The sequence below is a fragment of the Lissotriton helveticus genome, chromosome 1_1 (assembly GCF_964261635.1).
Source record: "Lissotriton helveticus chromosome 1_1, aLisHel1.1, whole genome shotgun sequence".
Lineage (NCBI taxonomy): Eukaryota > Metazoa > Chordata > Amphibia > Caudata > Salamandridae > Lissotriton > Lissotriton helveticus.
In genome coordinates this window covers 112,551,630-112,578,170 of record NC_136057.1, presented here as the reverse complement: position 1 = coordinate 112,578,170, position 26,541 = coordinate 112,551,630, and the positions used below count along the sequence as shown (strand labels likewise).

At 45.5% G+C, this 26,541-nt stretch overlaps 1 protein-coding gene across 1 annotated transcript in view; it reads left to right on the top strand.

The window, feature by feature from the left end:
• The first annotated feature begins 1,123 nt into the window (after positions 1-1,123).
• Positions 1,124-26,541, top strand: part of LOC144762503 (uncharacterized) — a 182,122-nt gene continuing 156,704 nt past the window's right edge. Inside the window, exons 1-3 of the mRNA XM_078647749.1 lie at positions 1,124-1,190; positions 7,335-7,385; positions 9,232-9,349. The gene's annotated coding sequence lies outside the window, so the exon portion shown is untranslated. The remainder of the gene's footprint in view (positions 1,191-7,334; positions 7,386-9,231; positions 9,350-26,541) is intronic.

The window sequence follows — 26,541 nt, the reverse complement described above, 5'->3', positions numbered from 1 at the left end:
CACTTGTAAAGTGCGCCACATACATAGTAGAAGGTAAATATCACGCCAATGGAGCTTGGAAGCGGGGACTGCTGTAGCCAGGCTCACGCGCCGTGCAGCTGAGCCTTGTTTGTGGCTCTCACGGGCTGGATGTGGCAGAACGGCCGGAGTGCGCGAGGCCCATACAAACACCAGAATCAGACACCAGGATCACCACGAACACACCCACGGGGACGGGATTATATGGAATGGTTTGACTATGGCGATGTCACGGTCTCTCTTTAGTTCTTCATAAATAACAAAATATTTTTTTTAAAAACATAAAAGCCAATAAAAAATATTACTACCTCACACACACATGGTTGGGCGCTTTGAGGTCCCCTCACCTCTCCTTGAGCACCGGTCAGTGGGGGCTGCGGGGGAGGGGGGAGGGGGGACTCCCCGGGGGCACCGGCTGCCTGTGAGGAGTGGGGCCCGGTGTGTTATTCACCGCCGAGTGACGCGCGCGCTCACGCCACTACCACGAGCCACAAGCGCGCGAGCGAACAAAACATAGCGTCTCACAACAGCGCACGCGCAGGACCGCGCGTAACTGCTGCGCATGTGCTGAGCAAAGACACTACTCGTAACGCAGAGCTAGGATCTTGCACGGGGTACAAATTGTGAAGTGCCCTGGACAGACGATTCTCAGTCTCACTGTGCATGCGCAGAGTGTAACACTCAGTCTCACTGCGCCTGCGCAGAGCAAAGACGCGCCCCACAGAGGAGCCGAACCGAGGAGCCTTGCACTGAAATAACGTCTCACCCTGTGCTGTGGCGCCTCGCGCTCCGCGGCGGGAGGCGGTTGTTGTCTCCATTCATCGTGTCCCCGCGCGGACACTGTCATTCTTGTGCTTCTTTGTGTCCCTGCTCGGACCCCGTCCCACCTGTGGTGGCTCTGACGTGGAGCCCTTCACGGCTCTCCGTGCTGTCGGGGCCTGTGTTGTGAATTAATTAAAGAAATCTTTCTTGCAACGACTTCTGGAGTTGGATTGTCTTAACAGAGCGGTCTCCCCCAGCGCATGCGCAGTTGGTTAATTCAAAGCCTTCCTTAACTCGCGCTCCGCTGTAGGAGGCAGTGTCTGTCCTCAGCGCATGCGCAGTTAACCCCGCGCTTATGGTGTCCTGGCCTCAGTCTCAGCAGGGACCTCAGTACCCGCATGAAACCCCAGGTGAGGTCAAGAGATACAAAGACTGTCTGCTGCTGGGAGGGTCTCGAGCCTGCTCCGGGATTCATTTGTTGTTGCATCGATCGATGATTATTTTGTATCAACAATGCTCATTGGCCCTCACTGCTGTAGTTGGGTCATTCTTTTCAAGGCCTCAGCAAACATTGACATTTGTTTGGGAAACATCATTAACAACGAAGGCAGTACTACGCGTAACGTTTACAACGAGGCACTTACCACGTAAACGTCTTTCCAACGCGTATGCCTTCAACGATCGTATTTACCACGAAAAAAAAAACCGAAGGATTAAAAAGGGGGGTTGGGGGGGGTCTCCCCCCCCATAAAAAAACGATCCCGCCGTGCCGAAAAAAACAGTGTCATAAGAGAGGAAGCGGAATAAACTTCCGCTTCCTCTTTATGACGTAAGAACGACGTGGCAAAGAAGATGAGGGGAAAACGAATTCCGTGGTAACGCATGCGTGGAAAAGGCATGCGTTGCAACGGAATTCGTGGTAACAACATATAACCCATTTGTTTCACCTGAAAAGTCTGTGATGAGAAGATCGACTTGAATCCCGTTTGTGGCTCTCACCAGAGTGAAGGGGGTCAATCGAAAGTGAAAGAGCGCACTCCCAGGCAGCACCGACTGCGCCTCATTGTACCTGGGCCTGCACAGCATCATCTGATGAGGCTAAAACTCCCCCTAATATGACTCAACCTCACCAGGGCCTCAGTGACCAGGCAGCGGTCAGCCAATGCCCATCAGGTAAACAATCATTGGCATCGCCAGTAGGTCTCGCCTCTGGGACCTTATAAGTGTTTAGTTATCCAGCACAATATCCTTGGCGCAACAGCATCAATTGTTGCATGGCTAAACACTTATAAGGTCCCAAAGGCGAGACCTATTGGCTATGCCAATGCTTGTTTTCATTGGTTCCTGATTGTGCCTTTTAGAGATGCATGCTTCTGTTTCGTCCTCGTGTCTAACTACTCCCACCTTTTGTTGATCTAGATCACGGCTACTCACATTTTCCCGGGGCCGCAAAGTTTGGTCTATAATGTGACCGAGGGCCGCACTGATGCCAGCGGGGTGTTAAGTCTGGGTAGGAGAAACACGAGTAGGACCCTAAGGTCATCAGAGGATCTTCTTATGCAACAGGGCAGAATAAAAAGAGCAAGATGGGTAGGAAGGTCCTTCAAGCACTTGGTTCCTAAAATGTAGAACACACTACCCAGGGACAGGCGCATGATAACCAACAAATTAGCATTCAGGAAAAGACTCAAAACATTGCTCTTTCCCTAAAAACTCCAGATCAGAGGCAACTTGACTTAGTCCACCGTAGTTATGTTTCTCTTAGCGCTGGGAAGTCTAAGGGCAGCTATGCACTTTACAAATACATAAACATCTTATCTGAGCCTCTTGTTCAGATAAATTGGATAGCCATCTAGGTTCGCAGACTACTGTACAAATGGGTTTAGACAGCAAGGATTTAATTGCTCCACTGAGTTCGATAAAGGCGCTGATAGCCACTGGGTGTGGAACAGGGCCTCTAAGCAGATTTTAATAAGATTCATGTTTCCCCTAACCATAGAACTGAATCGGTCTGCGTTATTAATGCATCGCCATACCAGTCTGCGGTTATCTGTGGATGGTGATATATCTCCAGCACCATATTCTGTCTGAGGCGTTGGAACTGGAGACATCCATAACGTTACTTGTATTGGGTTATGGTCCCTAAAGATTGTACCCATAATTTCTTCTTTAAGCAAGCTTGCTTCAAAAGCGGGGGAGATAAAAAAACATTACCAATTGTAGATGAACAGCCCCTTCCTCTGAATGTCGGTTCAGGGGGTGCATTATCTTTTGTAGTTGCATCAATTTCCATAACATTAATTAAGTTAAAGGTGTTCAAATGGTCCATTATCTCTCTACCCCTATTGCATGTTTGTCTGCTGCTGTGTGAATAATCGCTTGACCATGAGTAAGATAGCTTAGCATTAAAATCGCCCCAGGCAGATTCCTACTGACTTGAAAGAGTCTTTGGATTTTCCAATAGATGCAATAAAATTAATCACATTTATAAAATGCATATTTGGAACAGAATGAAAATCAATGTTATAAAAATAAATTATCCAAAAGGAAATTCCCCTATTAAATAATATGCCTAGAAAATTATTGTTATCTGTATTTACATTTTTTATGCATCCCCCTGTCTTAATATTGACCCAGATTGATGAAGCCCCCCCCCCCTGCTTGAGGGTTGTTGCTAGGATATTATGGCATTCAAACCCCTCAATATGCAATTCTTGAGTGGCCCATGTTAACTGAAATAAAAGGATATCTTGGTCTTTAATAAGTTGTACCCAATCTGGCTGGTGAAGTTTAGAGTACAACCTTGCAACATTCCAGCTTAAGATACGGAAGTCTGAACTTGCTGAGGCCTTCGTTTGCATAGGAGGGATAAGTGGGTTGTGGGAATAGTACACTCAGTTACTGGCAGGGCATGAGGTAACCTAACAGCAGGATCAGTATTTTGCCCAAAAGTTGATATCAGTCTTGTGTCTGTAATCCAGACAAGGCCTGGAACCTATTAGAGATAGTAATTCAAGAGGAATTGTTGGTGAAAGGAGCATGACTTGGTTTGTAGAAATAACAAAGGGGTAGTGCGCATATGTTAGTGCTATAAGGTGTTATGAATTTGCAACCCCTGAGTAGGTGTCTCACCAAAGAAGGTCTGCGAAAGTTAATTAGAATACTGTCCCCTTCGATATTTTTTTGTAGATGCACTGACGCACCCAACCCTGCGTGCCATAATAATATCCTTTATTTCGGATACATGGATTGACTGACTGAATTATTTTTAAAGCGCTCTTATGCCGAGGCGTCTTGGCGCTGTAGCACGGAAGCTTCTATGCCTTGATAGCCAGTCTGCACATTTAAGGCGTAGCTGGCCCCATGACTCATGTTGATCCCTCTTTAAAGTAGGTACTCCTGCCAGTACCAACACATAAGGGCAAGCAGTGGGCGGCAGTCTCAGGACATCCTGATTAGCCATTCATACTTGGGGCGGCAGGAACATTAATGCACGAGGTACTAGACAACCTGTTCTGATTCGATCCCCTGGGCCTGTTTAACCTATTAGCACCATCCCTGGTGGGGTTGGTATTTGAAATGGTTATTGGTATAGGGGGGCGGGGGGAGGACCCGTTTCTATCTAAAGGCAATTGAGGCAGCCCCTGGATTGATCGTATATCAGGTGAAGGCTGATTGCGGGAGCAGTAACTGGTAGTTTGCGACACAATTTCGCATCTAAAATACTCATACCAACACCTACACTATCGATGGCCCTGCTCCCATCAACCTCTTTGATTTCGGCCACCTTTTCCCCCACTGTCCCCTTAAAACGTTTGGCTACTAAAATAGACACCCGCCTTCTTATCCAGGGTAGATGAAAAGAACTGCTGAGGAAAGAGTTGTGAACTCATTCTATGCAAATCTTTGGAGAGGAGCTGTGTCTCCTGGAGGAGGCACACATCTGCCTCCATGTTATCCAGGTAGGATATTGGGATTGTTGAGACCTCTCACATTGAGATTGAGAATTTTCAGTGTGGGCTGGGAAATAGTGTGTCATAGTGAGTGCACCAGCTTTAGCCTGTATTTGGGTCCCTGTGATCCCTTTTCCTTCTGAGCCCCCAACGTCTGCCCGGCCTCCATTGCCCTTTGATCCTCTCTTCAACGTCTTTAACCTGTATACCAGTTCTCCACCCTCCCCTCCCTAACTCCAACGTAGAAACCCATTAACCTCAAATTGTCGAGGGCCCGCCTTTCATGCGTTCACGTCCTTGGAAGTCGGAATAGTTGGGAACGTGTGTGACCTGTTCCCCGTGTCTCTACACTCCCCGTGTCTCTACGCTCCCAGCAGATTTCTTCGCCGCCCACCCAGCCATGCAAATGTCACGTATCTGTCCCTCAGTCATTCACGGTGTGATCATAGGGGAATGTCTCTTTCGACAATGTCTCCAGCACTGCCAGAATTTCTCGTGCCATGGTCTTGGGGTCCGGTCTCGTTGCTCGCTCTGTGCTACGCCTCCCGTAGACCTTATGCCATCTTTCTCGAGGAGTTTTGGTCTGTGGGCCCTCTGTCTCCTCCTGGATTGGATTCTCAATGCCCAGCACCTGGCAAGTGTCCTGCAAAGAATACGGTATTCCTTGATTTCGAAGACGCAGAGTTGCTACTCGGAACTCCCTACACTTTTGAAGGGGTATAAGAGCCAGGTCCTGGTACAAAGCTATGTGGTGGTCCTAATATCTTAGTGGTTGCTTGTCCCTGGCAGCACGTAGCATACACTCTTTTAGTTGAAAGCCTGAAATGTAAGCCAAAATATCCGGTGAGGGCACCCAGTATGCTCCTGAAGAGACCCTGCAGGTATTGTGTGATGTCTGGCCCTTCTTCTTTAGGTGGAACTCCCTTAACACGGATGTTGTTTCGCCGAGACCGATTCTCCAGGTCTTCTCTGTGTGCCTGGAGATCGATCTGTTGAGCCTTGAGCCGGGCTATCTCTTGCTGTAGATGCTCCACCTCCTTTTCCTGGGCTTGCTCCTGATCCTCGATGGAGGCCAAACGGTCCCCAACGGCATCGACGTCCCGCCTTATCAAAAGGCGGGACATTGATGCTGTTTGGGAACGTGTGGCCTCCATTGGTTATCTCCTTCATCTCCCCCGCTATTTCCCTTTTCAGCGTCTGCAAGTCGCCTTGTAATGCACTGAATAGAGACTCTAAAAAGGCGTGGGTAACTGGTGCTTCAGAGGTGTCCACATCTTGGCTGATTTGTGTCATTGGGGAGAGCCTCCCTTCTCCGCTGCCGGTCATCGGGAGCTTGGTCAGCATCTTTTTTAGATTCTGATCCTTCTTGCTTCTCACAGAGGACATGGCTGCTATATCTCTTACCACATCACCAGACCCGCATGCCTTGTCGTGGGGGTCCCAGCTCTAGTGGGTGGCTGTCACCGGGTTGTCCTCCCGCTGAGCTCCACTACGCTGTTGCTTGATGGTGAGGGCCCTAGGTGTCACTCCCTTTCAGTCTCGTGCAGGCCATGCTGTCTTCGACCGTCTGCTATTGCCCTGCTGGGCATCTGCTGCTTGTTATCAATACTCTAAGCACTTTGCGCCCGAACCTGCTGTGAATCCCCCTGTAGGCCAGCAGCCCTATCTGAGCCTGGAGCACTAGATGTTTTCTAGTACCACTGCGGCTAATTCCTGCATTATGTGCTTGCAGGCCGTGGCCTCCGGTGTCCTCTGACTTGGCAGTCAGCTCCAGAAAGACGAATCCATGCCTGGGCCCCTCACCCATTGGCACCTTGTGATTTTTACAGCGTTACAGTTCATATCTCATTCCCCTTATTGGATTTCGTCATTTTAGTGTCATTTTGTTCAATACACTTTACTTTATTTTTCTATTTCGTTTTTTTTTATTGTTTTGCATTTTGACTTTTACTTTTTTGGTTTCTGCATACATATTTTACTTATTACCTTAAGTTAAGCCTGCCTGTTTGGTGCTTAGGTACCAGGGGGTTGATCCTAGGTTAATTGAATGGCTTTGAAAGTTCACTCTGACAACGGTTGTGATTGTTCCACATCTACCGCAAATAATAATTCAGTTTCTTACAGAAACTATCTAACATTATCTGCAAAACAGACAGTAGATAACCTACCAGGGTTGAAGCACCATGTGGACAGATTGAAATATGGGATGAGTATTGTGTGGCAATAGAATCTCTAAAAAACTTCAGCTTGCAGACGAACCAAGAATTACGCTTTAATGTCATAACTTTTTAAAACAAGGTAGTCAGTAAAGTGTGGCGAATATATTGCAGCATTTTGACAGCCCCAAGCAAATTTGACAACAGAGTGGATGTATGTTGCTGATTCGAGTCTGTTCACCCAATGTGAGTGGTGATATCCGCTTTGCTGATCTGCCTGAAGTTATGATGCTGCTGACAGTAGCGTGTCTGCTAAAAGCGATGGCGTGACTGGTGGAACTATAAAGCCAAATAAGAGAAATTATCTTCCGAAACCGCAGTCTTCGTGACTGAGACTAGTAATACTGAAGACTCTGAGACTCACAGCAGTAATTTCTCCTTTCAGAGCGTTATTGCTGCAGATGGAGTGAAGCCAAGAAGTAAGCACATTACTAAGGTACCAACAAAGTTTAATATTATTAATTTGTATTAACTGTTTCTCTTTTGCAGCATTTGGAAATGCATTTTCGTATTTTGTTGCTTTTTGGTTAGTTTTTTATTGTAGGCTGTTATATTCTGTTTAAAGGGAAAGATGTTGTAGTGTGTGACCTTAATGCTGCAGTTTGCATTTCATTACCATCATTTGCTTATCCTGGAGAATCTCCAGGGTGGAGGAGTTTTGCTGTTCCAGAGTTCTTTCTTCAGCTTCAGGGCTGTTGTCGCTCTGTGGCGATCTGTGGTCCTGTTTCTCTGCTCTTCTTGTAGCAGCTCCTATCAGAGCTTCATCCTCCCGCCAACGATAATAAGATGCCAGGCATCACCCAGCACACAACACAGCCTATGATGTGCTACGTCTATCTGCTCGGCGCAGTTAGAGCGTGGATAAAGTTCTCCGGACCTATCAGGCTGTGAATGTAACCTAAGGGCTTAAGATGAAATGAAGAGCTTACCTCCTTCCTGAGTGGCTCCAGACTGCTGTGTGCAGACCCGATAGCTGGCAGCACCCTGGAGTATGTATGTATAAATCAGATTATGTTGGAAGTAACCTGCAATATAGTGGCAGGCAGCACCCTGCCATAGAGTAGGATTTCTCATAGTATTTTATTTCCTGACACATTAATGGAGATTGTCTTTTAACTGGCAGAGGAACAACACTGACCATACATTTTTCTGGGTTTGTCTTTAAAATGACGTACACATTAGGAATGGCATTTCGTTCTGCTGGAATAATAACACAAGTTATCTTGCACTCTGCTATGATGTTGCATAGATTGTTGGCTGCAATGCATTCCATGTTTCATTCAAACGTGCTTTATACAGGGCACATATATGATTTGCTGCTGTAGAGAAATAATGGTCCTGTGTACTGTGGCAGACTCCAAAATATTGAAAAACTTCATGATTTCTCTTTCAGCACTTCATAGTAAAACCTTTCAATTTTTGACTCAATCATTTAGCTGCAACATAACTTAGGACCATTAAAATAGTTGTGAGGGGGAACATTCATGTGGGGTTAGGACTGGCTCGACCAGAGAGCATGCTGTCCTGGAGGAGTATGGAGTTCACCACCTTGCCTGGTCCGGTGTGGAACCAAGCCAGCGAGGCTTTGCTGCAGGCTCATTTGCCCTGATAGCTGGTCAACAGTTTGGGGAGGAGGAGGTGAAGAGCTGGCTAAGTGTGCCATGAAGCTGGCATCTCAGTACATCCCTGAGAAGTGAGCTTTGAGTCGATGTAGTATTCCTCTTATACCACGTGCAATTCACCCTCTCCGAAGCCTCAAGAATTCCTGGGTGTGAAGGGTGGCTGATTCTGATTGGGTGCTTGATAGTTTTCCAGAAACTCATGTTCTTGATTGTTCATGTTTGTCAGTAGTTAATTAAACATGCCCAAGGGTTTTATCTCTTCAGTTGACAGAAGCTGCAATAAAAGTTTCTTTGTCGTTGCAAAAAAATATGAATGGCCAACGAGCCTCTGTAGGTCAAAGAATGGAAGGGCTGGGGAACTGTCAGTCATCTCACTGCTAAGCAGAGCCATGTCATGCTTCATCCTCCGTCAGGCCTCTGATTTTGACCAACATCACTTAGAACACTGGGACTTTAGAGCCCATCCTTTAATGAGAAAAACAAAACTACAAGTCCCATAAGCAATAGTGGTGGAAGGTGTCACGCATGACCTGGGGCAACATCCGATTCTGCACCTTCAGTTCCATTTTTTAAGTATTTGAAACAACATTGAATTTATAACCTTTGTTTTTTATGGTCATGAGTCACCAGAATTCTAAAAACGTGTCTTTTATTTTGAAGGTCAATTAAGTAATGGTCACCAGCTTGGAAGCTCTGTTAAATCTTCAGTATTTTTCATTGATCTCCACATGTGGCTGGTTTGGGTCTGCCCCTGCATCGTTCCCGATAACTCGCACAGGTAAGGAGCTTGTAGCATCAACATAAAACAGTCAAATCACTGTATACTGTTTTCGGAGGTTCAGTCCCAGCGACATTATCTGTAACTGAACGCAGACACCCTAGGAAGCATGTGCTTTTAAGACAAGTTGCGTTCACTCACCTGAAGGTGACAAGTGGAGTAGTGTGGCTCACTGGTTAGAGGCGGCAGGCCTGAGAGCAGAAGTCAGCCTGGGACCAGGGTTCAATTCCCGACGCGGCAGGGTCGTGGACCTTGGTCAGCGGACTCGATAATTCTCGCTTCGGTGCTTACTCTAATCAGGGGTTCCACTCGGCAACTCTGGGCATTAGCTTGCCTAATCTCCACAACGGCCCCACCAATTCCGGGGATGCCTGGCTCCACCTTGGGGACTCCCAGCAAGGGACCAATCCCACAGGGAAAGCCAGGACGGGTTCCCCAGAGTTATACAGCGCCGGGACGCCCCGTTGCTGGGGCAGCTGTGCGCTTTACAAGTATACTACATTTACATTTACATGCTTCATCATTGGGCTATAATCCTCACCAGGCCAGCGCTACAATGCCTGGCGGGCACCACCAGAGGGCACTTTCTTGCAGATCTTTTATTAAGTTTGCCGGATGATCATAGTAGGACAGAGGATGTTGTGTCATAAGATGTGAGATTGGTGAAGTCTGAATATAAGATCAACTATCGACCAGTTGCCACAATATAGTTAATGTGATCTTCCTGGTCCATGGTGAGATTAAAAACAGTGGCAGAGAAATTGAGGAACTAATGGCCCCTATCACTGTGTGAAAGTGTCGATCACCTATGGACCTGCTGGTAAGCTGGGGTCTATACTTCAGGTCAACGTTTTTCATGACTTGTGTAGTCATGGAGCAATCTGTTGGCATTTCATCAGGACCAAATATGGGAAAATGGGTAAATGTGACCCAATCTTCTCCATAGCGTGAGGAGCTCTGTAACTCAAAGCCCTGCACCGTGCATAGGTGATAAGGTGCCTATTACCATCTTACTACCACAGGTGAGCGCTGTCTAACAGAATGCACTAGATACGCTAACCCTCCTAAAATTCAGGACATATTGACTTATCCAATAGCGAAGACTTCGCATCAGACGGCACCTGGTTTGAAAAGCACATGCTTCCTAGGGTGCCAGTGTTCAGTTAGAGATAATGTCTGTGGGACTGAACCTCCAGAACAGTATACTGTGAGTTGATTTATATGAAGAATGTGTATACTGGACTGTCATTTTGCTCAGCATCTCTTGTGCTATGTAAAATAAAACACAACATACCGGGAGGCCAACAAATCTATCATAAATTTAATGCAAAAATAGCAAAAGGCCAAGTAAACTAACAAGTGACAATTGTCTTTGCAATGGACGAGAGCATCCACCCTATAGCAAGTTGGAGTATATAATGCTAATGCTACACAATAAATTTGTATACACTTTTCTCCTAATACAAGTCAATGAAACATGAACACGTGATAGAAACAGTTACTGAAACAACAGTAATGAGTAGGAGGCAGGATCTTCTCTTGAGAGGAATGTGAGGAGTCCGTGAGGTGCAGATAAAAGATACACAGACAAGCTGCAGAATTCACTGTTTCTGGAAATAACACTTCTGTTTGTCAATGTTCAATTTACTACAAGATGCAGGAAAGTGTGCACCTGGACATCAATAAATAAAATAGTTCTGGGCCCTAATAGAATCAAATATTGGCAGCAGAGAACAAGTCCAGGGAGATCTTCTCCATTGTCCAGGACCTGGCGTATTCAGACAGAGCTTCCCCCAAACCTCCCCCTTCCCAGTCCCTCTGCGATTCATTGAACATTTATTTTTTGGAAAAAATTGTCAATATCAGAGCTAACATCCCACCTCCTTCCCACGCTTTTGTGGAGCCCACTCCTCCGACTGTTCATTGCTTTCTTTCCTCCTTTCCTCCGCTCACTGAGGAGGCATTCCTTGCAACACTCCCCAAAATAAAATCTGGTTCCCCGGCGGACACCTGCCCTGCCTATATCCTCCAACAAATCTACTCGTTCTGACCCAAACCACCTTTATCCTTTCTTAACAGCTCGCTGGCTCAGGGTGTAGTAATTCCAGCTTTGAAATCTGCCACCGTAGTCCCTATTCTTAAGAAGCCTGGGCTGGACCCTTCTATTCCAGCCAACTACCGCCCCATTTCCCTCCTGCCCTATCTGGGCAAGGTACTAGAGCGACACGTTACATCAGTCCTCAGTGCCCATGTGGAAGCAAATGGTGGCCTTGCGTCCAGCCAGGCGGGCTTTCGGCCTAGGCACTCCACCGAGTCCGTCGTGGTGTCGGTCCTGAACCATCTCAGGGAGGGCATGGACCATGACAACAACCAGACCTTGGTGCTCCTCGACCTCTCCGCCGCCTTCGACACGGTTGATCATACCATCCTACTGTCCCGTGTCGGAGCGGCGGGGGTCGAGGGCCCAGCCCTGGTGTGGTTAGCGTCCTTCCTGAGGGACCGCACCCAGGCGGTTCGGCTGGGGGATTTCTCGGCCACTCAACTCCAACTCACTTGTGGTGTCCCTCAGGGCTCTTCTCTTTCTCCCCTCCTATTCAATCTCTATATCTATCCTTTGATTTTTGCCCTTCAACAGCTGGAGGTCACTGTGTTTAACTACGCAGATGACCTCCAGCTTATCTTCAACCTTTCCTCTTCTCCTCATTCTATCTCTAACTTTCAGTCTACTATGATTTTTATCAGGGACTGGATGAACCACAATCATCTGAAGTTGAATCCTGATAAAACAGAGTTGGTCCTTACAGGTGGTTCATCCAGTCCCTGGAACTCCCTCTTCTGGCCCTCCCCCTTGGGACCCCCTCCCACACCCTCTTCCTCAGTTAAAACCCTGGGTATCAAACTCAATAACCATCTCAACCTCCACTCACAAATCAGTTCTGTTGTATCTTCTTGTTTTCTTGTTCTCCGCACCATCCGCTCTGTCTCCCGTTTCTTTTCTCCTTCTGCCCTCAGGTTAATCATGTCCGCCCTGGTTGTTTCCCGGCTGGACTACGCCAATGCCCTTTACAACGGCATCCCGGCTTACAGTCTCCAGAATCTCCAGCTGGTTCAAAACCAGGCGGCCAGATTGATCCACGGACTTTCTCGCTTCCATCATTCCACCCCCCTGCTGAAAGCACTGCACTGGCTGCCTGTTAAGGAGCGAACCTTATTTAAGACTGGCTGCATGGTCTTCCAGGCACGCCAAGGGACTGCTCCGGCCTTCATTTCTTCTTTACTCAAAGAATACACCCCTGTTCGCGAGTTGCGGTCATCTACCCAATCACTCCTACAAGTCCCCAGATACAGACGTAAGAAATGGGGTGGATCCAATTTTTCTGTTTTGGCACCCTCCTTTTGGAACTCCCTTCCTGACCATTTACGTTCGGCTACTCACTACCCTGCCTTCCGAAAAGAGCTCAAGACTTTTCTTTTTACCCAAGCTTTCCCAATGTAATTCCTTCCCCTCCCTGTTCATCTCTAGTCTTGTTTGTGTCACTGCTAAAGTTTGCCTCCATAGCGCCAAGAAACCGCATGGTGAACGTTGCGCTTAACAAATACTTTTTAAATTAAATTTAAATTAAATATAACTTTGCAGGCATATTAAGGCGAACAGACACATCAAATTAATATAAGAATATTGTAATTTGGTAATGTAATTATCAATGCACGTTGTGGCATTGATGTGTATGATGTGTAAACAATTATCAGTATTAAATAAACCAGTATATCCAGTTATGCTTTCTCAACTCCTTCTTCCTAGAGACCACCACTGCTGCTATCCAGCTGTATTCAGCAGTGCCTCCTGTGACCTGGAATCCTGCATTTAATCAATACCAAATGTTGTCAATGCTTCTAGCCAACTCCGGTCACTGGTGCCACTCGCACCCCACCACCCTTCGGCCTGTTCTTCTTTTAGCCAGCTCCATTCAGTAGTGGCCCCTTGGGCCTGTATGTAAGCCTACTAGCCAGCTCCTGTTAGTACTGGCCCCTGGGAAGTGTTATAATTCTAGCCAACTTGAGTCATTAGTAGCACCTTGGAACTAGTGATCATACTAACCAGCTTCAGTCAGTATTGGCCCCCTGAGACCAATCAATCAATCAATCAGGTCATTTATAGAGCGCACTACTCACCCGTAGGGTCTCAAGGCGCTGGGATGGGGGGGGGGGTGCCGTTACTGCTCGAACAGCCAGGTCTTGAGCTTCTTCCTGAAGGAGAGGTGGTCTTGGGTCAGGCGCAGGTCGGTCGGGAGTGAGTTCCAGGTCTTGGCGGCCAGGTAGGAGAAGGACCTTCCTCCTGTTGTTGCTCTTCGGATGCGGGGGACGGCGGCGAGGGCGTGGCTGGTTGATCCGAGGAGGCGCTTGGGAGTGTAGAAGTTGATCCGGTTGTTGAGGTAGCTCGGGCCTTGGTCGTGTAGGGCTTTGTGCGCGTGGGTGAGGAGACGGAAGGTGATTCTCTTGTTGACCGGAAGCCAATGCAGATCTCTCAGGTGTCCGGAGATGTGGCTGCGTCGGGGGATGTCGAGGATGAGTCTGGCCGAGGCGTTCTGGATCCGCTGGAGTCTCTTCTGGAGCTTGGCGGTGGTTCCGGCGTAGAGGGCGTTGCCGTAGTCCAGTCGGCTGGTGACGAGGGCCTGGGTGACCGTCTTCCTCGTCTCGGTGGGGATCCACCGGAAGATCTTACGTAGCATGCGCAGGATGTTGAAGCAAGACGAGGAGACGGCGTTTACTTGTCTGGTCATGGAGAGGGAGGAGTCCAGGATGAAGCCCAGGTTGCGTGCGTGGTCCGTTGGTTTGGGTGCGGTGCCCAGGGCGGGGGGCCACCAGGAGTCGTCCCAGGCGGAGGGCGAGGAGCCCAGGATGAGCACCTCCGTCTTGTCCGAGTTCAGTTTTAGGCGGCTGGTCGTCATCCATTCGGCTACATCTCTCATCCCTTCGTGCAGGTTGGCTCTGGCGGTGGCGGGGTCGTTGGTCAGGGAGAGGATCAGCTGGGTGTCATCGGCGTAGGAGATTATGTTGAGGTTGTGTTGGCGTGCGATGGCCGCGAGGGGGCTCATGTAGACGTTGAAGAGGGTGGGGCTCAATGAGGATCCTTGAGGGACGCCGCAGATGACTTTGGTGGCCTCTGACTTGTACGGTGGTAGGCGGACTCTCTGTGTTCTTCCGTCGAGGAAGGAGGTGATCCATTCCAGTGCCTTGTCCTGGATTCCGATGTTGCCGAGGCGCTTTCCCTATTATCCTGCTAAGTAACTCCAGTCAGTAGTGACCCTTGTACCTTAAATCCTGCAAACATTCAAGGCCAGAGGTCAACTCTACTGCCAACCAGTTCCAGTCAATATTGACATGTACTGTTACCCTGCCTGTAATGAATACCGGAGGCTAGCGTTGTTGCTAGCCAGCTCCAGTCACCAGTGCCTGTCAAATATATTACCTCAATATGATCAATACTCAAGGCCTGTGCAGCTGCTAACCTGCTCTAGTCAGTAGAGACCGCCCACACCAGTTATTCTGCATATAATGAGCAAGGCTCCGGCCCTAATAACACTCACCCCACATCCTTATGGTATATTAGCGATGTAATTTATTTACTTACATCATACGGTAGGTACCGCACTATATCACACGATCCCAAAAACAAAGAAAATCAAAATTTGCCTAACCGTTCAGCACTCCACCTTGTCAAAAATAACCAAATCACACCAAACACTATAGCCTGCCACATCACATGGCACACTCAGCCACAACATGACAAGAAACCACAGCAGGGATTTGGGGCCATTAATCCTCTGTTCGAGGCATGTATGCTGTGGATGCGCATGCTTTACATACTCCTGCCATCTTATGTTGGGTCCGGATGTTTGCAAGTTGTTTCATTATTACCCCTAGATTTATATTCCGGCATAAAAATTACCTGCACCACTTAACAAATCTCTATTCGTTTCATCCCCTCTGATACTCTCCATCTTTGCTCTATTTGTTTCCAATTGTGATGGCTTACTTTCCACCTGTTTATTACTTTCCTCCACTTGCAGCATTTCAAAGGACTGCATTTTCCCATTCTCTATCATTTTTATACTATCAGCTTGATTGTTTAGGCATTTATTTTTCATAACTGCTTGTACTTCCGATAGATCCTTATTAAATAGAGGGTAAAAGGGTTTTGTTGGAGACATTTGTTAACCCTCACCTTCACAATATGATATTTGGTCATGGTTATTTCCAGTGTTCAATCTCACTATCTGATGCATTTGTATTTTTTATACTTTTAGAAGCTTTATTTCTTGCTTTCCGTTGTTTTTTCCTCTGTCTTTTTGATAGATGAACGTCCGGAGCTGCGTCTGTCAATGTTGATTGTGTCGAGCATAGATTTATCACTTCTTGATCTTTTGTTTTATCATCTATTTTTTCTTTAACAAAAACAGTATTGTCTTTACATTTTATTGTACCTTTAGAGGGCCAGTCGGTCTTGATGGTTTGAATTCCCACATTAGGAAAATTCACTTTTACATCGTCCATTATTGTTTTTTAAATATCCAGAATGGTAGCTAGTTTGTTAATTAGTGGGACACAAGTACACTCTGCATACGTAGATATTGGCTGAGATTGTGCCCTTACTATTAGATTATTTTGCCTTGTTATCTTCTTCTCAAATCAAATAAAATAATGCTTTATTCGAGGTACTCATTAAAGCAAGTACACAAGACAAAAATTGACAATCAATTACATCATTACAGTTAAAAAGTAAGACTTTCATTTAAGATTTAACACTTGATAATCTAATACACTTTAAATGCATTTACAATGCAAAATTCTGTGCAGAAAAGTGTGTTAAAATAAGTACAGATAAAAAAGTTTACAAAGATAAAAAGTGTTAGATAAAATGACAATATAAAAATGCAGACCGACTAATTAGAAAAAACACAGTCAAGTAGCCAATATTCTCTGTCTGATAGACCACGCCCATCCAAGATACTTGGCTATAGCTATCACTAAAGGCATTAAAGTGCTTGTGCGAATGATTCGTAAGGCAACGGTACTACTTGAGGTACCCAGATTTTTGCATGCTTTTGCTAACCAGATGCGTCTTGGATCAGAATACGCCATACAAGAGAATAAAAAATGGCCAACTGTTTCTTTGGAAGCACCACAAACAGGACAGCTAACATGTACTCCACCACCCCACCTTCCCATCAGTGATCTAAGTGGGAGCGCACCTGCTCTTAGTTGGAAGAGGAGCTTCCTGTCGCCTGGCCTTGTAATATCGTCCCAGTACGGTTCAAGGCACGGATATAACTTAGCTTCTAAAAATCCTCCAGCCATTGACACTGCACTAGACCTACTCCAGGTTCGGACAGCAACCTTCTCCCAGAAGATTTCTTTTATGGCTTTTATTGTTGGGAAGGGGGTACCCGCTGGATTTTTCCACAGCGCCTGGAGACCAAGTTCGCTCAAGTTTAGACAGAGGGTTTTAAGCCATCTGATGTTGTGAAACTCGTCCCTTTTGATGACGTCTAGGAAGCCCTCAGCATAATGTGATAGCTCAGGCGTAGTCCAGAGTCTTCGCCAATACAAGATCGGGCGAAGCCTAACCAAGTCACCAACCGCTTTTCTGCCCAAATCATACCTGAGAGGCACAAGCGGGGTACTCTTGGGGACACCAGTGATGGCCCGGAAAAACTTGTTTTCCGAGGTTTGAAGGGCCACTACCTTCTCAAATCCCCACAGCTCAGCACCATATAGTGCAGAGCCGAGAGCCTTAGCTTCATACACCTGCAATGCTGGCTTAATTGGTCTAGTCAAAGATTTTCTATGTTCCAGACCAAGAGCACCAGCCAATTGCCTATGCCTCAGTGAAGCAATGTCTATATGCTGGGACCATCTAAGATCATTAGATACACGGATTCCCAGATATGTAAAGGCTTCCACTTCCTCCAATGGACGTCCATTCATAGTTAGCTTGGATTTAAAGCTACGGTGAGGGTTAAAAATCATAAGTTTTGTTTTGGTCACGTTGACTTCTAGACCATGTTCCCCACAGAATTGGTCGAAAATAGACAAAACACGCTGTAGACCACTCGGCGTCTTAGATAAAATCAACGTGTCGTTTGCGAACATTAAAATAGGAATTTTTGTGCCAGTTAACGAGGGAGCATCCACATTTGAAGACAACATACGAGCAACAACCCCTTAGATATATAATGTAAACAGTGTGGGCGCCATCGTGCACCCTTGGCGGACGCCGCGCTCAACTGGGAAATCTGCTGTCACCATTCCCTGTCCCCCTCACTGGATCTTAGCAAAATTGGCTTTGTGGAGTCTCATTATCACGGTCAGCAGTTCTTCTGGTACACCCTGGTTCCTCAGCACCAGCCACAGTTTGGACCTAGGAACTAGGTCGAAGGCAGCCCGTACAGGCTGCCCCCTCCTAGCAACACAGTCCTCCACTGGAGCAAGGTGAAGCGGAACACCTGGTCAACTGTACTAGTACATCTTCTAAATCCTGCTTGGAATTGGGACAGGGCGTTGTTCTCCTTGGCCCAGTCAAGGAGCCTGTTTACAACTAGACGACCCACTACCTTTTGAATGGTGTTAATAAGGCTTATAGGCCTATAATTACCCGGCTGAGATCGATCGCCTTTCTTGAACACAGGTATAATTATTTCACCCTGCCAGGATGTTGGTACAGTTATCCTCTTCTCAATTCCGGTAACAGAGGATGCCGTAGCGCTCAAGAGATCTATTTGGTCCTCCTTTTTGTTGGACTGATATGTTAAAGCTTCCAGAGTTAATTGAGAGGTTTTGAAGAATATATCCCAAATTACTCCCGCATTCCCACTTCCTGGTACCTGAGTACCTGGGCTATGGTGTTGCCCATTTATGAATGATAGGTCCTTATACTTCTCTTTTTGTGGCCCTTGAAAATCATGTCCCTCGTCACAAGAATGAATGAATTGTGGACTACTATTCAAAACTTCTTTTTGATACGGAGTACTCCAACGCTGCAGAGTTTCTGGGTTGCTGTTGTATTCGTCCTTATTAATTTGAGATCCGTTAATTTGATTACATTTCGGCTGGTCCTGTTTTTTAAGTGAATTTTTTTTTAGACGGAGTAAGATCCGATTTCAGTGGGGTATTGGCTTCCCCTATGATTTTCACCCCACCATTTAGTTCATTTGGAGCTTCTTGCTCTCGTTGATTTATTTGGCCCAAATTAGATGGTTACCCTATACCGTTAGCTTTTCTGATTTTTACTTGCACTTCTATTGGCTCTGGCTTCCTAGTTGGTAGTAATTGCTGAGTATCTCCCATTGTTAGATTTGTGCATTTTGGGTCCTCTTGTTGTGAACGATCAGTAAGTGGAATAGTTAACATCTCTAGGTCCGTTATTTGACCCCAATGGTTGACTTGGTCCTTAGTTGAATTTGACATTTGTTCGACTTCATCTTCAGACTCAGGGTGGCCTGGTTCACTTACTCCTTGCTTAGGGGATGTAATATTTGTTCTACTCAGTGGTTTAATTGGAGTTTGAAGATCACATGGGTCAGTTAGCAATGTTAGCATAGCACCAGTTGGATCTTTCATAAAATCAAACTTTGACGGGGATTTTCCCAGTTTCCCAAATGTATGGACCGTAGATGATTTAAAGGACTGTATGTCACTTGCCTGTTTTATTTTAAACTTATGTAATATTACTGTTTGTTGTATTTTTCTTTTCCTTTTGATAGGAGGGAAAGGTGGCCGCTCCCTTCCTGACCTCATAATACACCCTCTAAGGTGAAGAAGTCTTGCTTCTTTCAGAGAATCAAACGGGCCAGTGACAAGACCAAAGGGTGCTTTGATAGGACAAAAACACCTCCAAACACCTCCAAGGGAAAGGCACCCCCAAGGCACACCTCGGTACAGAATCCGCTGGTACTGCTGGTTACTTATTTAATTAATTAATCAATTGATTAATAGCCGTGCTGCGGGTAGGGCAGTAGTCTAGGCATCCAGAGTAATTCAGGGGTCGAGGGGTGCTTCAACAGGGGCAAAGTCTACTGTCACTTTCCCCTTTGCATAATTTCTCAGATTTTGTTTTACAGACTTATTACAGACTCCAATGGCTCAGCGACTTATGGACCGATCAACCTTAACTACTCACCACACGCCACACACCTCTTGCCACTTGTCACTCACCACTCACTGTTCATTGCTTGTTCGTTGCTATTCATCGCTGACAAGAGTACAAGGGAGAATGCTGGCAATCCTTCAGGAGCCAGTCCCACTACAGACGGCAGATGTGGGCACTTCCCTCCACTCCTCCGCTCAGCTCTGCTCTGCTCAATGCTTAGTAAATACATAAAATCAGATGGCAGGCCAAGGCTCCTCTGTGCCCTCTGTGCTCCTCTGTTCTCCTCTGTGCCCTGCTGCAGCCACCGCACCAGCAGCACCTCAGGCCAAGGCTCCTTTGACCCCTGCAGCGGCTGCCGCACGAGCAGCACAGGCAGCGCCTTAGCACCGTGGCGCTGGAAGTGGCCGTTCCTGCCCCCACAGCAGATCTGTAGAACATAAAGCGCCCGTATAACAGGACGTGGGTGAAGCGGGAGAAACTTTCGGTAGCGGGAACTGGTCACAAAACAAACCCGAGCAGTCGTCCCAGCCTCCGCTCCGCTTGCTCATCAACTCCTGCTCGGCCCCTCAGCTCTACTCGGTACGCTCTGCACTCAATGCCGAATCACAGGCCGACAACGACTTAAAACACCAACAGAGGGAAGAATTGTGTGTTTCCCCCAGTTAGTAAAAACAACAGCATAAGTCTTGGCTGCTTCTGCTGCACCCAGAGTCTTATGCGTCTTTGCAATCTAATTTTTCTGTCTGGAAAAAAATTGTGCAGAAAAGCACCCAGTAAGTCCAGGTGCAGAAAAACCTAACAACTGATAATCAGGTGGAATAAAATGAACACATGAAAGTACGCCTTAATTTAATTGGCCTTGATTCATACTCTGGACCATAGTTGAGGGATACGTCTAGGCATAGTCCTCGCAATACACAATAGATTTGCGTGCGGCAGAGGCCAGAGCTCAAAAGTCAGGATACCAGATACAAGTAAGTGGTCACTTAGGGCAGGGGAAAACACCTGTTGTCCGTGGACGAGTAATTCCCGTCCCAGAAATCTACATTACAAGTTAATTAATAGTATACTTTCTTAAATATCTGTTTGGTGCCAGTCCATATGACTTTAATTTCTGCCTTTGGGATTCTATGTCACAAGTCCATAGGGTACATGTATCCTTTCTGAGCTTAATAAAATGTTGAAAATTCTACAAATCCTCACTCCTACAGCTAAGTACTCTCATGCTACCATTCTACACTCTGTCTGAAAAACAGCTCAACATTTTCAAAAATTCTGCATTGATTTGGCTTGTAAATTATATTTTTGGAAATGTACATGTATTAACTATTTAATTTTAATACTATAGGTAATTGAAATTACGGACGAAGAAAGCAAGATTTAGCACTATGCAACTGAATGTCAGTGCCATAAGAAGGATTATTTTGAAAAACTGAAGGAAATCCAGCATTGTCTGTATAAACAATTTACAAAAATCTAGGTGTGGCGAGGAAAGTACTATACCTTTAAGTGAAGTCTCTAATTTTGCATTTCATTAACCCAGAGCAAAGCCATATCTGTGCACACAGCATCAGAAATAATGTAGAAAGACCACTTCAGCATCCTTATCTGAAATATTATCAGAAAGACAAATTGCCTCAGCATGACAGAATAACGTTCATCTAAAGCATCATGTAATTCTAGAGAGGAAGCACACACTGCATAAAAGAAAGGTATAACAAAAGGTATCTTCTGCATACCATCAAAGAAAAGTCACTGAAAGAAGACTCTGAAGCTGACACGTTAACAGCCGAAAGATTGGAAAATCACCTTTGTTGTTACGCAGGTTTGAGACTATCTACCTCTGGATAGAAAAGCAAGACCCACTCTGCTCACTCTTGGGAAAACCTTAAAAATTCACCACTTTATTGTGTTCATGACCATCTCAAATTGTTTCCTTTTTATTGTGTACTGTTCTGTAATTCTATGTAAATCGCCTCAACATTATCTGCTGTGCATGAGTGATATGTAAAACTGTTAAATATAAAAATGGATTACATGAGCACCGTGGCGCTATAGGTAATGTAAATAAATCCTCGTCTTCAGAACTACAAACCTTAACCTTACACCAAACATAGAAAGGGTAAAAGGAACTGATGTTCTGCGACTGGTGAGCCACAATAGTACTGTGCACATTGTAACTCAACTCTCTCAGTTACTGCCTTTACGTCAGTGCAAAAAGGTACTTATCAGTTCAATCATTAAATATCAGACCAACACCTTATTGCTGCATTGCTAAAAATCTATACAAATAGATTGGAGAAAAACTTCAGTCACAAAATAATTTGCTTCCGGAGAGGCTATAACCAAAAGACTATTATCTGCTAGAACAATTTCAAGAGGTGTTACAGGGCTGCTTCCAGACATATTTTTCTCAATTCAAGTGTTAAGAAGATTACACACAATTTATTTTAGAGATAAATGCTGAACATTATCTAAACAAGCCTGACTCTAAAATCAGGTTCACTCTTACCGTGGTATATAAGCAAGAGAAAACTAAATGTAGAGATATTAACTCTAGGAATACACCTTTTAAAAACACGGACTGAGAGCAAATTCAGTGTTCAAAGCCGCCTCAATCAGGGCAAAATAACCGAAGTTGGGGAAAAAAGTTACTTGTGCCAAAAAAGATACAGCCATAAATCGTACCTCACAGAATTTGACAGAATGCATACTGGGGGAAACCACTCTCAGTGCAATGTATGCCAAAAAAGTTTCAAGCGTAAATCTTATCTCACTGAGCATATGAGAATCCACACTGGGGGAAACCACTCTCCGTGCAAAGTATGCAAAAAAAGTTTCAGGCGTAAATCTTATCTCACTGAGCATATGAGAATCCACACTGGAGAAAAACCTTATCAGTGCTCTGAATGCCAGAAAAGGTTTAGTATCAAACCGAGTCTTTATCGACATGCATTAACCCACTCTGTGGAAAAACCTTATCAGTGCGCTGAATGCCAGAAATGTTTCAGTGACAAAAGAAGACTTACTATACATACAAGGACCCACACTGGGGAAAAACCTTATCAGTGCTCTAAATGCCAGAAATCTTTCATTTACAGAACCAATCTCACTCTGCATAGAAGAACCCACACTAGGGATAAACCTCACCAGTGCTCTGAATGCCAGAAATGTTTCAGTCAAAAATCCAGTCTCACTCAGCATAGAAGAACCCACACTGGGGATAAACCTTTTCAGTGCTCTGAATGCCAGAAATGTTTCAGTTGCAAAGGCAAACTCACTGTTCATACAAGAATCCACACTGGGGAAAAACCTTATCAGTGCTCTGAATGCCAGAAAAGGTTTTGTAACAAAGAAAGTCTTTCTCGACATGCAACAACCCACACTGGGAAAAAACCTTATCAGTGCTCTGAATGCCAAAAATGTTTCAGAGACAAACAAAGTCTTTCTCGACATGCAATAATCCACACTGGGGAAAAACCTTATCAGTGCACTGAATGCCACAAATGTTTCAGTGAAAAAATCTGTCTCACTCAGCATATAAGAACCCACACTGGAGAAAAACCTTATCAGTGCTCTGAATGCCAGAAATGTTTCAGTCATAAAAACAGTCTCAATCATCATATAAGAACCCACTCTGGGGAAAAACCTTATAAGTGCTCTGAATGCCAGATATGTTTCATTCATAAAACAAGTCTCACTCAGCATATAAGAACCCACACTGGGGAAAAACCTTATCAGTGCTCTGAATGCCAGAAATGTTTCAGTCATAAAAACAGTCTCAATCATCATATAAGAACCCACTCTGGGGAAAAACCTTATAATCGTTCTGAATGCCAGATATGTTTCATTCATAAAACAAGTCTCACTCAGCATATAAGAACCCACACTGGGGAAAAACCTTATCAGTGCTCTGAATGCCAGAAATCTTTCATTTACAAAAAGAGTCTCACTCATCATATAAGAACCCACACTGGGGAAAAACCTTATCAGTGCTGTGAATGCCAGGAAAGGTTTTGTAACAAAGAAAGTCTTTCTCGACATGCAATAACCCACACTGGGGAAAAACCTTATCAGTGCTCTGAATTCCAGAAATGTTTCAGAGACAAACAAAGTCTTTCTCGACATGCAATAACCCACACTTGTTTTAAACTTTATCAGTGCACTGAATGTGACAAATGTTTCAGTAAAAAAAACTATCTCACGCTGCATATAAGAACCCACACTGGGGAAAAACCTTATCAGTGCACTGAATGCCACAAATGTTTCAGTCAAAAAAACAATCTCAATCTTCATATAAGAAGCCACACTGGGGAAAAACCTTATAAGTGCTCTGACTGCCAGAAATCTTTCATTGACAAAAAGTATCTCACTCATCATATAAGAACCCACACTAGGGAAAAACCTTATCAGTGCTCTGAATGCCAGAAATCTTTCATTAACAAAAAGTATCTCACTTATCATATAAGAACCCACACTGGGGAAAAACCTTATCAGTGCTCTGAATGCCAGAAATGTTTCAGTGTAAAAAGCAGTCACACTAGGCATATAAGAATTCACACTGGGGAAAAACCTTATCAGTGCTCCGAATGCCAAAAATGTTTCAGCCATAAATCTCATCTCACTGAACATGTGAGAATCCACACTGGAGAAAAAAATGTATCAGTGTTCTAAATGTCAGAAAAGATTCAGAGGTAGTGATGGTTACAAGCGCCATAAGAAAACACACCATCAAAATAATTCAGTTCTCCGAATGCCAGAAAAGCATAAAATGTAAACTGAATCTCAAACTACATGAGCAGACGCACACAGGGAAAAAACATTACCAACACTTTGAATGCCCGTAATTCCTATTTGATAGGCACAGCCTCACTAACCATAAGCGACTCCATACTGACCATATGAGTGCTCTGAATGCCAGAAAAGCTGCAGAGGAAAACGCTATCTCACCATGAGAAACTCCACACTGGAGAAAATCCTTATGCCATAACAGCTTGAATCTGAAAGACAGTGTTATGCTTCATGAGAGATCCCACTCTGGGGAAAAACCTTATGAGTGCTTGAAATGCAAGCAAAGTTTTGGTCACAAATTACTTCTCACTTGACATGAGCGAACTCACACGGGGGAAAAAAGCCTTTTGTGTGTTCTGAATGTCAGATAGGTTTAGTCTTGAATACAATGTCATTTCACATGAGAGAATTCACACTGGACTAAAGCCTTATACAGGAGGGGAAAGCCAGAAACGTTTTACTCAGAAAGGAGATCTCACTAAACATGAGAAATGCATCCACATGAGGTGAAAAGTAAGGCGTATCTTGAGTTGCAGAAAAGCTTCTAACAATCTGACTTTACATGAGAGAGCACATATTGTAGTTGCAATAGGATTCATCAAGAAACTCTTGCAGGATAACTTAGGCTGCCCGCATGCAACCTCCAAAGAAATTTCAGGCCTGGAAATATTTTTAATTGCAATTGAATCCACAATTTGAGTATCTGAAAGTTACAAAACTCTCAAGGTCTTTACTTTACACAGAGAAGTGTTAGTGCTTGCAAAAAACAAATAATTGCCAAAAAATCACAAGAATAATGACTTAAATTTTACTCCACCCAAAAGGTTTCTACTCAACCTTGTTTCTAAACATATGACTGATATCTATATTTTCATGATAAGATTAAGCCTATGCGGAGTTCCTCAATGAGGAACGCCGCACAGTGGCAAAAAAACTCTGACGGTCTACGCGGAGTTCAGCAAGCAGCGGAGTGCGTAAGGGTCATGCCGTTTGTGGTGATTTTGATCTCCTGGTGTTTGTCCCGCCCTGTAAAAATAATCGCGAATGGCACCATGTTCAGCGCATAAGGGTGCAGCTGCTTCTTCAATGCGAAAGAAGTGTTCTCAATGCGAGTGGTTGTGACCTGCCGTGACCACTCACATTGAGAAATCAGACGACCTGCTTTGAGAAATCGCCCCAGGAGGTTGATTTTGCTCACCAACTAGACTACGGCGAGCGCAAGCAAGGAAAAATCTCATTACGAGGTGGATTTTCCCTGCTCAGGCACATGACGTTGAAGAGCGCGAGTGTAGAAAAAAGCCTCGCTACGCTCCTTGGAGCAGAGTTTTTAGGAACTATGCGAGCTCCGAGGAGTACGGATAACTCCGCGAGCAGAGTTCACCACCCAGAATGAGATAATATACGACAGCAGGAAAACATAACAAACCAGTTACTTGCCTTCGATAACGCTCTTTCTGGTGGATATTCCTTTACCTGCAGATTCCTAACCGTGTGAATATTCCCCACACGCCAGACTGGATCCTCAAACCTTAAAGTAGTCCTGCTGCACGCAGTAGGAGATATCATGCAGCTCAGTGTCGATGTCTTTCTGCTCCAGAAGTGACAAACGTAGAACCTTACCTGGTTAGCTGGCTGAATTCCACGAGGCTCCTCGGGTGAATACTGTTGTGGGGGGACCGGACTGACTTCCCAGTGCCCGTTTCATCTGCAAAATGGAACGGCAGTGCAACCGGCCAGACGAACGCCACGAGTGCAGGGACTACAATCCCCAGGTACCCCGGCGGCCACGGCGCACGCCTGACGTCATCGCAGCGCCGGGAGCGCTTGAAAGCTGAGGAGCGCTGAGCGCTCATTGGGAACCTTACCTGGTTAGCTGGCTGAATTCCACGAGGCTCCTTGGGTGAATACTGTTGTGGGGGAACCGGACTGCCTTCCCAGTGCCCGTTTCATCTGCAAAACGGAACGGCAGTGCAAGCGGCCAGACGAACGCCGCGAGGGCAGGGACTACATCCCCAGGTGCCCCGGCGGCCACGGCGCACGCCTGACGTCATCGCAGCGCCCGGACCGCTTGAAAGCTGAGAAGCGCCGAGCGCTCATTGGGAACCTTACCTGCTTAGCTGGCTGAATTCCAAGATGCTCCTTGGGTGAATACTGTTGTGTGGGGACTGGACTGCCTTCCCAGTGTGGAAAAGTAAATTTTGCCATGTTCTGTGTCCCTACGTGTCATCCATCATATGTTATGTGTGCATGA